At 38.5% G+C, this 13176-nt stretch overlaps 1 pseudogene; it reads right to left on the bottom strand.

Moving 5' to 3' along the window:
- Positions 1-2096: 2096 nt before the first annotated feature.
- LOC101399266 (olfactory receptor 4F6-like) lies at positions 2097-3043 on the bottom strand (annotated as a pseudogene).
- Between the last annotated feature and the right edge of the window lie 10133 nt (positions 3044-13176).

The following is a 13176-nucleotide window of genomic DNA, read 5'->3' as shown; positions in this document are numbered from 1 at the left end:
AAAAGCTACTTCACCTCAGTGGTATTCTTTACAAAAACCCAGAACCTCAGTCTAATTATGAGGAAAAACTTCAGAAAACCCAAATTGAGGGACATTCTATAAAATACTTGACCAATACTCCTCAAAGCTGTCACGGTCATGATAAAAAAGGTAAGACTTAGAACCTCACAAACCAGAGGAGACTAAGGAGACATGATAACTAAATGTAATGTTGTATCCTGGATTGCACTCTGAAACAGAAAAAGGATATTAATGGAAAAACTAGTGAAATCCGAATAAAGTCTGGTGTTTAAGTAATGGTTATGCATCAGTGTCAACTTCTCAGATTTGGGAACCTAGGATAATAATATTAGAGGAAATTAAAACTAAAACTAGGTTAGGGGTTTATAGGAACTGTATGGACTATCTTTGCAACTGTCTCTGTAAATCTAAAATTATTCCAAAATAAAAGCTTTATTTCGAAAAAACATAGGATCAGAAAAAGAAATGTAAACTAGGGCTGAATAGATTTACCAAGTGAAAATCACTCATGAACATTTATTGAAACAGCTATTTGACAAATGGTTATTCAAGACACAAGGTGCATAATATAATGGTGCGTGTCAGTGAAAAATTAATAGTCCAAAGAGACATGAGACTTAGAAACTGAGGAAATAAGATCTAAAATGGCAGAAGACAGCAAAGGACCAAGAGTCTGTCAACCTAGATTCTAAATTTGGGTCTTCCATATTTTTCTTTTATGATCTTGAGCTAATTAGTTAATTTTTCAGTACCTGAGACTTTCTAAAATAGGGAAATTCTATGAGATGGTTTAAAACTTACTTTAGCATTCAAAAGCTGTGTGATCTTAACTGAATTTTAATAATTTTCTAAGTAACTACATGTGCTATATAAGTAACTACATATGCTGTATAAGCTATATAACTACATGTGCTATATTATCTTTCAGCTCTAAAATACCTGTCTACGCTCTATATGATTCAAGAGCTGAGGCTGTGCAAACTACATTTCTTTTTTGTCAGCTCTGCCAGCTCCAGAGGGCACTAGAGGGAGATTACAAGTCTAGGGGAGGAAAAAGGGACTTAACTTGCTCCTTCCTGTTTGCTGCTTGTGGGCTTCCTCTCTGCTCACTGAGCCTGTGAGCATCACCCAACCACACTCTCCTCAGCTACCTTGGTTTTTTTCCAAAGCAGGGGCTGAATCCAGTTACGGTTTTTCTGGCACTAGAGGAACTCATCTCATCACACTCTCCTCAGAAACACCTGTGTTAGCCAGCAGCGCCCTTCCTCAGAGGTTGTGTCCCTGCCCCACAGGCCGTCCTCTAAGCTCAGAGACACTAGCACCAGCCAGGTGGCATCCCTTCCTCAAATATTTGTGTTTCAACTCCACAGATCCTTCCTCTAAGCTTTTAATCTTTCTTTTGTTTTTAAGTTGTAATAATTGTAACTTTGTCCCTTTATTTCCTATTGCAAGGGGTGAAAGCTGCTTCCTACAAATGCTATGTCTGTGATATCTTAGAGCTCACTCTTTTACAAATAACTGCTTAAGAACTTTATACTTATTTAACTATTCTTTATATCAAACGTTGTCTGTTCAAAAAAACTGGTATGGTTTCTGTCCCCTTACTGGACCCCAAAAAAGTCAGATTAGCAGTTAAACAATGAGGGAAACTAACACACAATGAGCTGAAAAGATAGAAAACAAATCAGCTGTCTAGTAAGACAAATGACATGAAGTAAAAATTAATATTTATCTTTAAATTAAGATAGTTTATTTAACATGGGAAAAATAGAAAATGGACAATAAACCACATACTGACATTCAAAGGGCTTGTTTAACATTTACATTAATTCTATTTGGCACTATATAGAGGTAAGACCACTGATGAGATAAGAAAGCCACAACCTTTAGTCTTTAAGTCTCTTACATAAGCAGAGTCCAGAGATTGACATCATAATTCAATTAGGAGAGGGAAAAAAATAGGACACAACACATTCTAGTGTATAGTGACATTCTGGTTAAATTTAACATACCTTATTTAGTACATATCCATCTGAAATTCTAGTATACTTTGCTTTTTTACATCCTCAGTATATTTAAGAGATTTTATTGTAATTCACAACCTGAGTGCATAGTCTCCTCATTGCCACCTTCATCTCTTTATTCATAAAAGTGTAGATGACTGGGTTTAGAAAAGGAGTGATAACTGAATCAAAGATGCCAAGGAATTTGTCCAAATGTGATGTGGGAAATGGCCACACATAGAAAAAGATTAATGGCCCAAAGAACAAAACAACCACAGTGACATGAGCTGACAGAGTGGAGAGGGCTTTGGATATACCACCTGAAGATTTTTTCTGAACAGTAACCAAAATAAAGATATAAGAGAGGATCAGAATTAGAAAGGAGGCCACAGAAATCAAGCCACTATTGGCACTAACCATAAGTTCCAATGTGTACGTCTCTATGCAAGCAAGTTCAACAAATCGAGGAAGGTCACAAAAAAAGCTGTCTAGTTCATTAGGGCCACAGAAAGGCAAGTCTACAACAAAAGCCAACTGAGTCACTGAATGAATAAGGCCAATAATCCAAGAAGTGACTAAAAATATAATGCACCTTTGTGGGCTCATGATGGTCAGGTAGTGGAGAGGCTTACATATGGCAACGTATCTGTCAAAGGCCATGGCGATGAGCAGCACCATCTCAGTGCCCCCAACGGCATGGGTAAAGAAGATCTGAGCTACACAACCCTCAAAAGGGATGGTTTTGTGCTTTCTTAACAGATCATAGATCATCTTGGGAGCTGTGGAGGAGCAAAATATCAAGTCCATGATGGAAAGGTTCGCCAGCAGAAAATACATGGGGTCTGTAAATGAGGGTCAGAGGTCACACTTAGCACAATGAGGAGGTTTCCCATCAGGCTTGCCACATAGAACACAGAGGAAAAGAGGAAGAGGAGAAGCTGGATCTCCCATGAGTTGGAGAGTCCCAGGAACACAAACTCAGACATCACAGAGTGATTGGCTTCATCCATTGCCTCTGTCAGCAGTGAGAGCTCTCATGCTACCTGAAAGAGAGAGTAAGGAGAAACTGATTTAAAAGAAATGGCACTGATCTGAATCTTGGGATATTAAATAGTTGTCAGGGTGCTGGCCCCGTGGTGTAGCGGTTCAGTTGGACCATTCCCCCTGGTCAGCCCGGGTTTTGCTGGTTCAGATCTTGGGCGCTGACCTACTCACTGCTCATCAAGCCATGCTGAGGCAGCGTCCCACATAGAAGAGCTACAACTCTAGAGCTATAATACACACATATCTACTGGGGTTTTGGGGAAAAAAAAGAAAAAGAGGAAGATTGGCAACAGATGTTAGCACAAGACCAATCTTCCTCAAAAAAAAAGGAATAGTTATTAGAAAACTAGGCAAAGGCTGATGTATGTCTTTGGAGACCATTTCAGTCACAAAGCAATATAGTTATGTATATATATTCCTCTGTTGTATATTTCATTGCCAAAATATATTCCACAGAATAAGAATCCTTTTACTTATTTGCATGGCTAGTTCTGCTGTATTTTTAAGTGTCATTATTTCATAGTCATATCTCATATATGACTATAAATTAAAAGGCTTTTATAAATAATTATATGAAATAATTAAGTAAAAATGGATTTCATAATTTGGACATCTCTCAGTATATTGATACCATATCTATGATCACAATAGCAAGTTCTTTTAAAATCCTTAGAAGCATTTTTTTTAAACCTGAGATGTAAATTTCTCTTCTCTGTAAGTTAGGAAGACAAGATGAGTTATTTAGGGGAATGAAGGAAAGATAGGATTAGAGGATGCCAGAGCACGGCACTCACCATACCAGAGGGAGGTGATAAGTGCTAGAGAAAATGACCCAGTTATGGGTTCTGTGGAGGAGATTCTGAGTAGGGGTGGAGAGAGGAAAGAATGTGGGACCAGAGTGACAATGATGAGTCATAAATCCCAAGCAGAAGAGAAAGAGCAAGAGTGACAATATCAGAGGCTTTATACATGGCTCTGTTTACTTATATATAAAAATATTTAACCTCCTTTATAATTAAATAAATGCTTACTAAAATAACAAAACACTAGTTTTGTCTTATCAGATTGGCAGAGATGTAAACATTAGGTAAAATTCAGGGTTTAAGGGGAAATGTGGAAAAGATAGAGTCATAACTGGTGATGAGAGAGTAAACTGATGAAACATTTACCAATTTGGCAATACCTTCCAAAATTTTATTTGCTCATACAATTTGACTTAGCTATTCTACTTCCCCCAAAAAATCTCTGGATATATGTATGTGTGTACATGAACAAGGTGGATTAAAAAAAGGTACAGAGGTGTTTACTGAAGCATTGTTGCTTCTCAGAGCAAAAGGCTGAATAACTTAAATGTGGAGAAATAGGGATCTAGCTAAATAATTTCTATTAGGTCCCTTCGATGGAATACTATGCAGCCATTTATAATGTTAAAGTAGACCTAAATGTATATAGACAGATAGATAGGAGGAAGGGGGAGGGAGTACCTTGCACTCATCTTATCCCATCAGGCTTTAAAAAAAATTATATAAATAAATTTCATATGTAAAATTACATAAATAAAACAAGTGGATAGAAAATGCTTAGGTTGATATACGCAAAAAATCTGTTAACAATAATTATCTCTAAGGAGTGGAGTTGATAAAATTGTGCAGGAGAAGGGATCTTTTCATTTTTACTTTATGCTCTTATTTTTTATCTATTTTTGCAGTGAACATATCTTGATTTCAATTTTACAAAAAGGTCAATATAAATGAATATGGAAAATTACACAGCTTTTATCCTCAGAGATTCAAAGCTTTCAAATATGGAATCATAATGTATCTCCCACATTAAAACAAAGATCAAAGCTACTCTTAACATATTCAGAATTAACTGTCTTACTCCGCTCCTCCGTATACCCGACACTCTAAGCCAAACTTCTTCTTACCTGGACATGCACTCAGGTGGTATCTATTCTCCCTCACACACACACTCAAGTACCCAGCTCACAGCTTCCCTCCACATTCTTCCCTCGGCCTGCAATGTCTTTGCCTTCGTTACGTCTCTTTGATTCTTCCCATTCTTCAACAGCCCACTCTGCAAAGCTCCCTCCGTGAAGTCCTCTCTGATACTCTTACTTTTACATACACTAGGTAATGATACATTTTACTTAATTTGTGGTAATCAAACCCAAAACGCTAATAATAACAGTGTTATATAACAAAGACCACTATTTAATTCTCTGTCACTATAAACCCTTTTAAAGATGATTTTAAAATGTCCTTTTTAGACATTTTCTTGATAATAATATAAATGATATTCACAGTCGTAAAAAAGTAACTCAACTTGAAACCAATTCAGTTCCTTTCACAGGGATTATCATCAGCAACCTCCCCAGTGGTGCAATGTATCAGGCAAATAATTGAATTCTAGACGTCTCATCTGGAAGCTGAAAGTTATTCTATCAATGCTTCCAATTCCCATTAAAGCCCAAACACTTTAATTTTTACACAAAACTTTATCTTCCAAAAACTGGATTATATTATTAAATATCATATTAGAACAGATTAAAAGGTTAGATAATTCCTAGTGTTGCTAAAAAATTGGAGAAGAGGATTATATGCTCATTGTTGGTGGCGCTGCTTCCTAGCCAGTCTTTCATGTTCTCTCTATACTGAAAACTTGAGGTCTCTGGGTGCCATACTTTGTATCTGTCTCCACACTAAGCATCTTCCCTTTTAAACAAAGGCAGACTAGTAGTTTAAATCTGATCTTTTCAGTGAAGACAGAGTGCAACTGTCCACTTAACTCACTTCTGCAAAAGGAAAACAGGTTACCAGTAGTGATCAGCAACTAAATTCCAGTGTGCTTTGTAGTGTCCTGAGTCCCACGATTTTGTTTCACACAGAGCTCACTTCTGCCCACACTCCCACCACGAAAATATAAGACATCAGAGATTCCTCAGAGATCATCTAGTGACCAGTTGACTTTCTTCTCTGCTCAGGTCTGCTCATCCTTGTGCTGGCCAACACAAATAGGAAACAAATTATAAATAATATGAGCTTACCACCAATTCAAGCAAGGATGACAAGCAAGTATTTTTTAAAGGAGATCATTGTTTGGGGTCACTCAGATAAAGATGTGTAATCCTATCCTTCCTAACCTTAACCTCAAATTACTAACAAGATCGAGTTTAAATTAGAATAGCTGGAAAATAATAAAATTTGCAAAAAACATCTCAATCTAATCATCCCAGAGGATTCTCCCCTAGTTTGCTCTTCTTCAGGTGGGTAGAAAGAGCCCAGGACACTATTCAGAATCACAAAAAGATGTATAGGAATCAGCAATGGAGCTGCTTGCACCCAAAGTGTTTGTTACTGCTATCAATGAGGCTAGATTGTAGAAGGCTGTTGTGCTAGAACCTGAATGAAACTTTGCTAGTGACTGTAAAATCTTTTTCTTTTGGGTTAAGGAAACCAAGGGACAGAGAAGATAAGTAGCTCTGCTTAAGCTAAGGAACAAGTTGGTGACGAATTCAGAATTAGTATATCTGACCCTTGCCTTCCAGGCAATCCAGGTTATTTTGACTATACCACGCTTCTATCGCTGTGACGGTCCAACGTTTGCATCCAGTTTATGGCCCAGGAAATCATATTACATCAAAGCTACTTTCTTCAGCATTGTCTAAAACTTTTTACCTTTTACTCCCACTGGACTCAAATCTTCTGCTCCTACTTTATTCTTTGGCTGGAGACCAACACTCAAGACATTTGTGCAAATGTCACTAGAATAACTTCTCCAATACAGAACATCATGTCGTGATTTGACTTCACTCATTCTGTGTCTTCTATATTTTGATTGTGATTTTATCTGCTGAAATTTCTGTATTGAATAACAGAATTGAGTAATTTGTTCTGGTTGATTAGATTCCACCCTCTCACTGCTGTTTTTTTCCACTTGAAGTTCTGATCTGCATCAAATACCATTTCCATTCATCTAACCTACCTGGACCAATGTCCAAATGATCATGGAGTTAGAGGACCACAGAATGCAGAACTCTTGCCTTTGAAATGTTATTATCACCTGGCATAAAAAGCCATACGTAATACCTCCATAGCAGGAAAAGCAGCTAATTAACAGCACTGAAAAGATACTTAAATGCTGCTGTAAAGACCTGAGATTGCCATGCTGTGTACATTTAGCCAAGGGAATTGTTTCCTAGGACCACAGAAATCTGCCCACAGCAACCTAGGGGAAAAGGTGTTAATGGGTCACTTGAGGGGAAGGAGGAAGAGAGATCAGGGATTTTTTGGAATATTAGAGATTTTTATCTTATTACCTGCTTGTTTTTTTTTATTTGTGAAGGAAGAAACTCCATAAGAATCAAAACATGTATCTTCAAACAAGTGAAAAATAATGCTTATCATCTCCATAGGAAGGAAGAGAGGGAGAGAAAGAGGAAGAAAACCAGGCCTCTATGTGGCACTAGAATGTGATCCATGTCCCATTAGAAAGGATAACTAAATTAGAGGTAATAAGACACACAGAGGGTTCATCTACAGTTAGTTAGGACTTTATTATGTGTGTGATGTGGAGAAATGAAAAGATGTTATAACAGCAGCACAAGGGGATAAACTCAAAATGCTAGTGGAGCTGGGATGAGGCAAATCACTAATAGTCCAATCTCCCATAAGTCAGCTTCTTGAAAAGAAACACCAACACAGGCAATAACATCCTCTGGTTATATTTTATATCTTTACACCGAAAATACGCAGAAAGTCAGTGAAAGGGCCATTGATGAAGTATAATCATACTGAGTACTCTACATCAGTTATGTATTGCTGTGTAATAAAGTAGCTGAAATCAGTAACATTTTACTTGCTCATAAGTCTGCAATTAGAGCTAAGCTCAGCTGGGCAGTTCTTCTGCTGGTCTCACCTGGGCTTTCCCATGAGGCATCCGTTATCTGGAAGCCTGACGGGGTTGGAGGATTTAAGATGGACTCCTTCACATGTCTAGGGCCTTAATGCTGGCTATTAGCTGGGTCTCTCTCCAAGGGGCCTTTTATCATTCAGTAGTCTTGCCCAAACTCCTTACAGGGTGGTGGGGAACATCGCAAGAGGACAAAGGCAGAAGCTGCAAAGCAAACTATGTCTAAATTCTGGAATTCATGCAACGTCATCTTTTACACATTCCGTTGGTCAAAGCAAGGCACAAGACCAGGCCAGATTTAAGGTTGGGGAAATAGACTCTTGGTAAGAGGAGGTGCAAAATATCCTAGCCATGTTTTTCAATCAACTACAGACTCTATAATGACCCATTCTGGTTGTGTTGTGTGGCTACGTCTCAGTTAGAAATGACTTTAATATAGGGACCTTATAGGTGTCTGATAGGGCTCCAAGGTGCTGTTGCTCCAACTTTCACTAACTAAAGGAGCATCAGCTCTCTTCCATTCCTGGTTTTGCCTTAGAGTCAGCAGATTTGTAATAATTTTGATTTCCTTAACGAGTTTATTTTCTGCTACTATATATGAGACTAGGTTAAGCCACAAGACCTTCTAGAGTCTTCTATGCCCAGGGCAGACCAGCCTCCTAATTGTCAAAGAATATTCAGGAACACTGATGTAGAGACATAGCCACATTTCTTGATTTGAAAGGAGCCTAGAGGTCTTGTGGGAAAGAAAGTTCTTACCATCAACAAACGAGATCAGACATATACAGAATTGTCTGATGAGCTTGAATTGTCCAAAGGAGAGCGGTCTGGTGCATCTGAGAGAAAGTCACTATGAAAACAGAGACATCTGGCAGAGTAGGGCCAGGCTAAGCAGCAAGGCCTGGTGTTAGAGTCGGCGGTAACTCCAGGTACAGAGCAAAGGTGTGCATGACCACCCTCCAACACAGCCTCTCCACCACTTCCCTCACCACCCCAGATTTCTGCACATCCCTGTGCTCTCTGCAAACAATAGGGCTGTGATACCAGGAAAGACCTGTGAAACTAGAGCCCAAATCTCTTCTGTGGGAATCCATTCCCACAGAAGAGGCTGTGAGGAGAAGCATGAAGCAAACAAAGGGCCAGAAATCCAGAGCAGGCTCACAGTGTTTTGGGTGGTGGCATGTGGACAACTCAGAAGTCAGCAGTTGGGGAGAGGTGGGCAATGACCCAAAGAGATGGCCATGGGCCCCAGAGTGGCCTCTGTACTTGAATCAGAAGAATGGCTACAGCGTGGCCAACAGAAGGAAGGATCTACTCTCATTACGTGAAGACCTTCCCATCCGACTACTCCTGAGAGAATACTTGAGAAGGAGAACCCAGGAAACGGTTAATTTTCTGCTTCTCAAGCAGCTTAGAGAAGTGAGACTTGGAACGTTGTGGTAAATGGGACACATTAGTATTCCACAGGTCCTGCAGCCTGTTGTTTTGATTGTCTTATTTTTACTTTCTTGACTTGATTCTGTGCCTGCTTTATTAAATAGTGTGATGATATTTATTAAAATGTTGAATGCCTAGATAAATATTTTACTTACCCCAAATATTATTCTAACTCTTTACCAACCAAGATACTCAAAACCTACGTTTACAAAATGTATAAATCACTGTGGGGAAGGTTTTCCTTACAAAACCCTTCATTTATGGGTGAAAGCATTTGTGGCCATTATTCATATAAATGCCTATGAAGAAAGAATACTAATTTCTGTCTATTTTAGATTGTATATATTCCACCTAGTAGAGCCCTTTAAAGGAGAGATGAACAATTTTATATATGGAAGCTATGATTATCAATTGTGGCCATAAGAAATCAGTGGAGTTTTGGGAAAATCCCACTTTCTAGTTAGTTCCTATTGCCAGGTTGTTCACTTAATAAGTGAACGTTGTATTGTAATCAAAGCAAATTCACAGTAAATTTGACTCTTCCTCCAAAATACATCCTGAGTTCAACAACATTTAGCATCTGCTTTGCTGTAACCCTGGGCAAAGACACTTGATTTGCACCTGGGCAAATGTAACAGCCTCCTTTTCCTACTCTTCCTCCTGAAATATAACCTCAGGGAGAAGTGGGAATGATGTCTCTAGTTTGGAAGTGATATCTTGTCATATCTCTGCTTGAAACTCCCCAGTAGTTTCCAATGAAAAAAACATAAGGTGAAAGGGGGAGTGGAAAAATAGAAGCCTGAAGACTATACAAGGACCATATGATGAAGGCCATGTAGCCACATTCATGAGTCTAAACTTTCTCCTGAGGGCAATGGGGAGACAATGAAGGTTTAAACAGGGAGTGATGTGGTAAGATCTTCAGTTTAGAAAGAATAGTTGGTGGCTGGGTGGGGAATGGATAGAAGGGAATCATACTAACTACAGAGAAATCCACTAGGAGACCATTTCAACAGTTTGATAATGGTCCCTGAACTAGGAAAGTTGCATTGAGTAATGAAATAATTGAAGAAACTAAAAAAATACTGAGGAGGTAGAATTTATAGGCCTTAGTAAGTGATTGGATGAAAAGGAGATTTTATCTGGATCAATAGTGGTACCAACCAGTAAGATGGGACACTGATATAGAAGCTAGTTTTGAAGAGGAAAGTGATAAATTCAACTTGGGACTGGTTGGGTTTTAGTTATTAGTCAGACATCTAAGTGGCAAAGTCTAGTAGGCAGCTAGATACATAATATATGGCTGTCGCTCAGCAGAGATATCTGGGTTCAATATTTATATTCTGGTGTCATAAGTACACAGGTTTATTTTATGCCAAGAAGAAGAGAAAATCATCCAAGGAGGTTGTTTAAAATGAAAAGAAAATAGGCCTGAGACAGAGCCCTAGGAACACCAGGATTTAAGGGGTAGTCAGAGGAACAAAAACCGACAAAGAATACAGAGAATAAATAGGACAAAGAATACTGAGAAAGAGCCAGAGACAGAGGAGGAAAACCATGAGAGTGACAGGGGAAAAGAGAATTTTTAAGAAGATGAAGTTATCAACAGTGTTGAATTCCACTCAAAAAATCAAGTAGGAAAAACACTGGACTAGTATCAAGGAAATCATTAACCAAGAGTAACAAGCAAGAATAGCAAGGTCACCACAAGGGTGTAACTCTCTCTCAAGGTATTTGCTTGTGGATGAGGAAGACAGAGATAGTGGGAGGCCAAAAATGCCCCCCTCCAAAAGATATCCACATCTTATTCCCTGGAACCTGTGAATGTTACCTTATATGGAAAAAAAAAGAAAAAGACCAGAAAACAAACCAACAAATGAGAGTCTTTGTAGATGTGATTAAATTAAGGAATTTGACATGGGAGATTATCCTGGATTATCCAAGTAGGCTGTAAACGTAGTCACAAATATCCTTATGAGAGAGAGTCAAGAGAAGATTTGAGACAGACAGAAGAGCAAGCGGCAACATGATCACAGAGGCAAAGATTGGAATGATGCTGCCACAAGCTGAGTAAGACCTACAGTCTCCAGAAGATGGAAGTGGCAAGGAAGGGATTCTCCGCTAGAGCTTCTGGAGGGAGCATGGCCCTGCTGACACCTTGATTTCAGCCCAGTGAAACTGATTTCAGACCTTAGGCCTCCAGAACTATGAGAAAATAAATTTCTATTCTTTCAAGCCACCAAGTTTGTGCAAATTTTTTATAGCAGTCTTAGGAAAGTAATACAGAGATTAATCTGTAATTAGAATTAAAATGGATTCAAAGGAGAAATTTTATTTGTTTTGTGTTTTTAAGCATAGGAGAGATGTGGCCTTGTTTTTTTTTTTTTAAATTTTTTGTTTATTGCAGTAACATTGGTTTATAACATTGTAAAAATTTCAGGTGTACATCATTGTACTTCTATTTCTGCATAGATTACATCATGTTCACCACCAAAATACTAATTACAACCCATCACCACACATATGTACCGAATTATCCCTTTCACCCTCCTCCCTCCCCCCTTCCCCTCTGGTAACCACCAATCCAATCTCTGTCCCTATGTGCTTGTTTATTGTTGTTATTATCTACTACTTAATGAAGGAAATCATACGGTATTTGACCTTCTCCCTCTGACTTATTTCACTTTGCATTATACCCTCAATGTCCATCCACGTTGTCACAAATGGCTGGATTTCATCGTTTCTTATGGCTGAGTAGTATTCCATTGTGTATATATACCACATCTTCTTTATCCATTCATCCCTTGATGGGCACTTAGGTTGCTTCCAAGTCTTGGCTATTGTGAATAATGCTGCAATGAACACAGGGGTGCATGTACCTTTGCAAATTGGTGTTTTCAAGTTCTTTGGATAAATACCCAACAGTGGAATAGCTGGATCATATGGTAGTTCTATCCTTGTTTTTTTGAGAAATCTCCATACTGTTTTCCATAGTGGCTGCACCAGTTTGCACTCCCACCAGCAGTGTATGAGAGTTCCCTTCTCTCCACATCCTCTCCAACACATGTTGTTTCCTGTCTTGTTAATTATAGCCATTCTGACGGGCGTGAGGTGATATCTCATTGTAGTTTTGATTCACATTTCCCTGATAGTTAGTGATTTTGAACATCTTTTCATGTGTCTGTTGGCCATCTGTATATCTTCTTTGGAGAAATGTCTGTTCAGGTCTTTTGCCCATTTTTTAATTGGGTTGGTAGTTTTGTTGTTGTTGAGATGCATGAGTTCTTTATATATTTTGGAGATTAAGCCCTTATCAGAAGTATGGTTTGCAAATATCTTCTCCCAATTGTTAGGTTGTCTTTTTGTTTTGTTGATGGTTTCCTTTGCTGTGCAGAAGCTTTTTAGTTTGATGTAGTCCCATTTGTTTATTTTTTCTATTGTTTCTCTTGCCCGGTCAGATGTGGTGTTTGAAAAGATGTTGCTAAGACCGATGTCGAAGAGCGTACTGCCTATGTTTTCTTCTAGAAGTTTCATAGTTTCAGGTCTTACATTCAAATCTTTAATCCATTTGGAGTTAATTTTTGTGTATGGTGTAAGGTAAGGGTCTACTTTCATTTTTTTGCATGTGGCTATCCAGTTTTCCCAACACCATTTGTTGAAGAGACTTTCTTTTCCCCATTGTATGTTCTTGGCTCTTTTGTCGAAGATTAGCTGTCCATAGATGTGTGGGTTTATTTCTGGGCTTTCGATTCTATTCCAT

This window comes from Ceratotherium simum, chromosome 3 (assembly GCF_057802395.1).
Source record: "Ceratotherium simum simum isolate JZ-2026a chromosome 3, ASM5780239v1, whole genome shotgun sequence".
Classification (NCBI taxonomy): domain Eukaryota; kingdom Metazoa; phylum Chordata; class Mammalia; order Perissodactyla; family Rhinocerotidae; genus Ceratotherium; species Ceratotherium simum.
The sequence above is the reverse complement of the archived record's forward strand: the minus strand, read 5'-3'. Positions and strand labels throughout refer to the sequence as shown.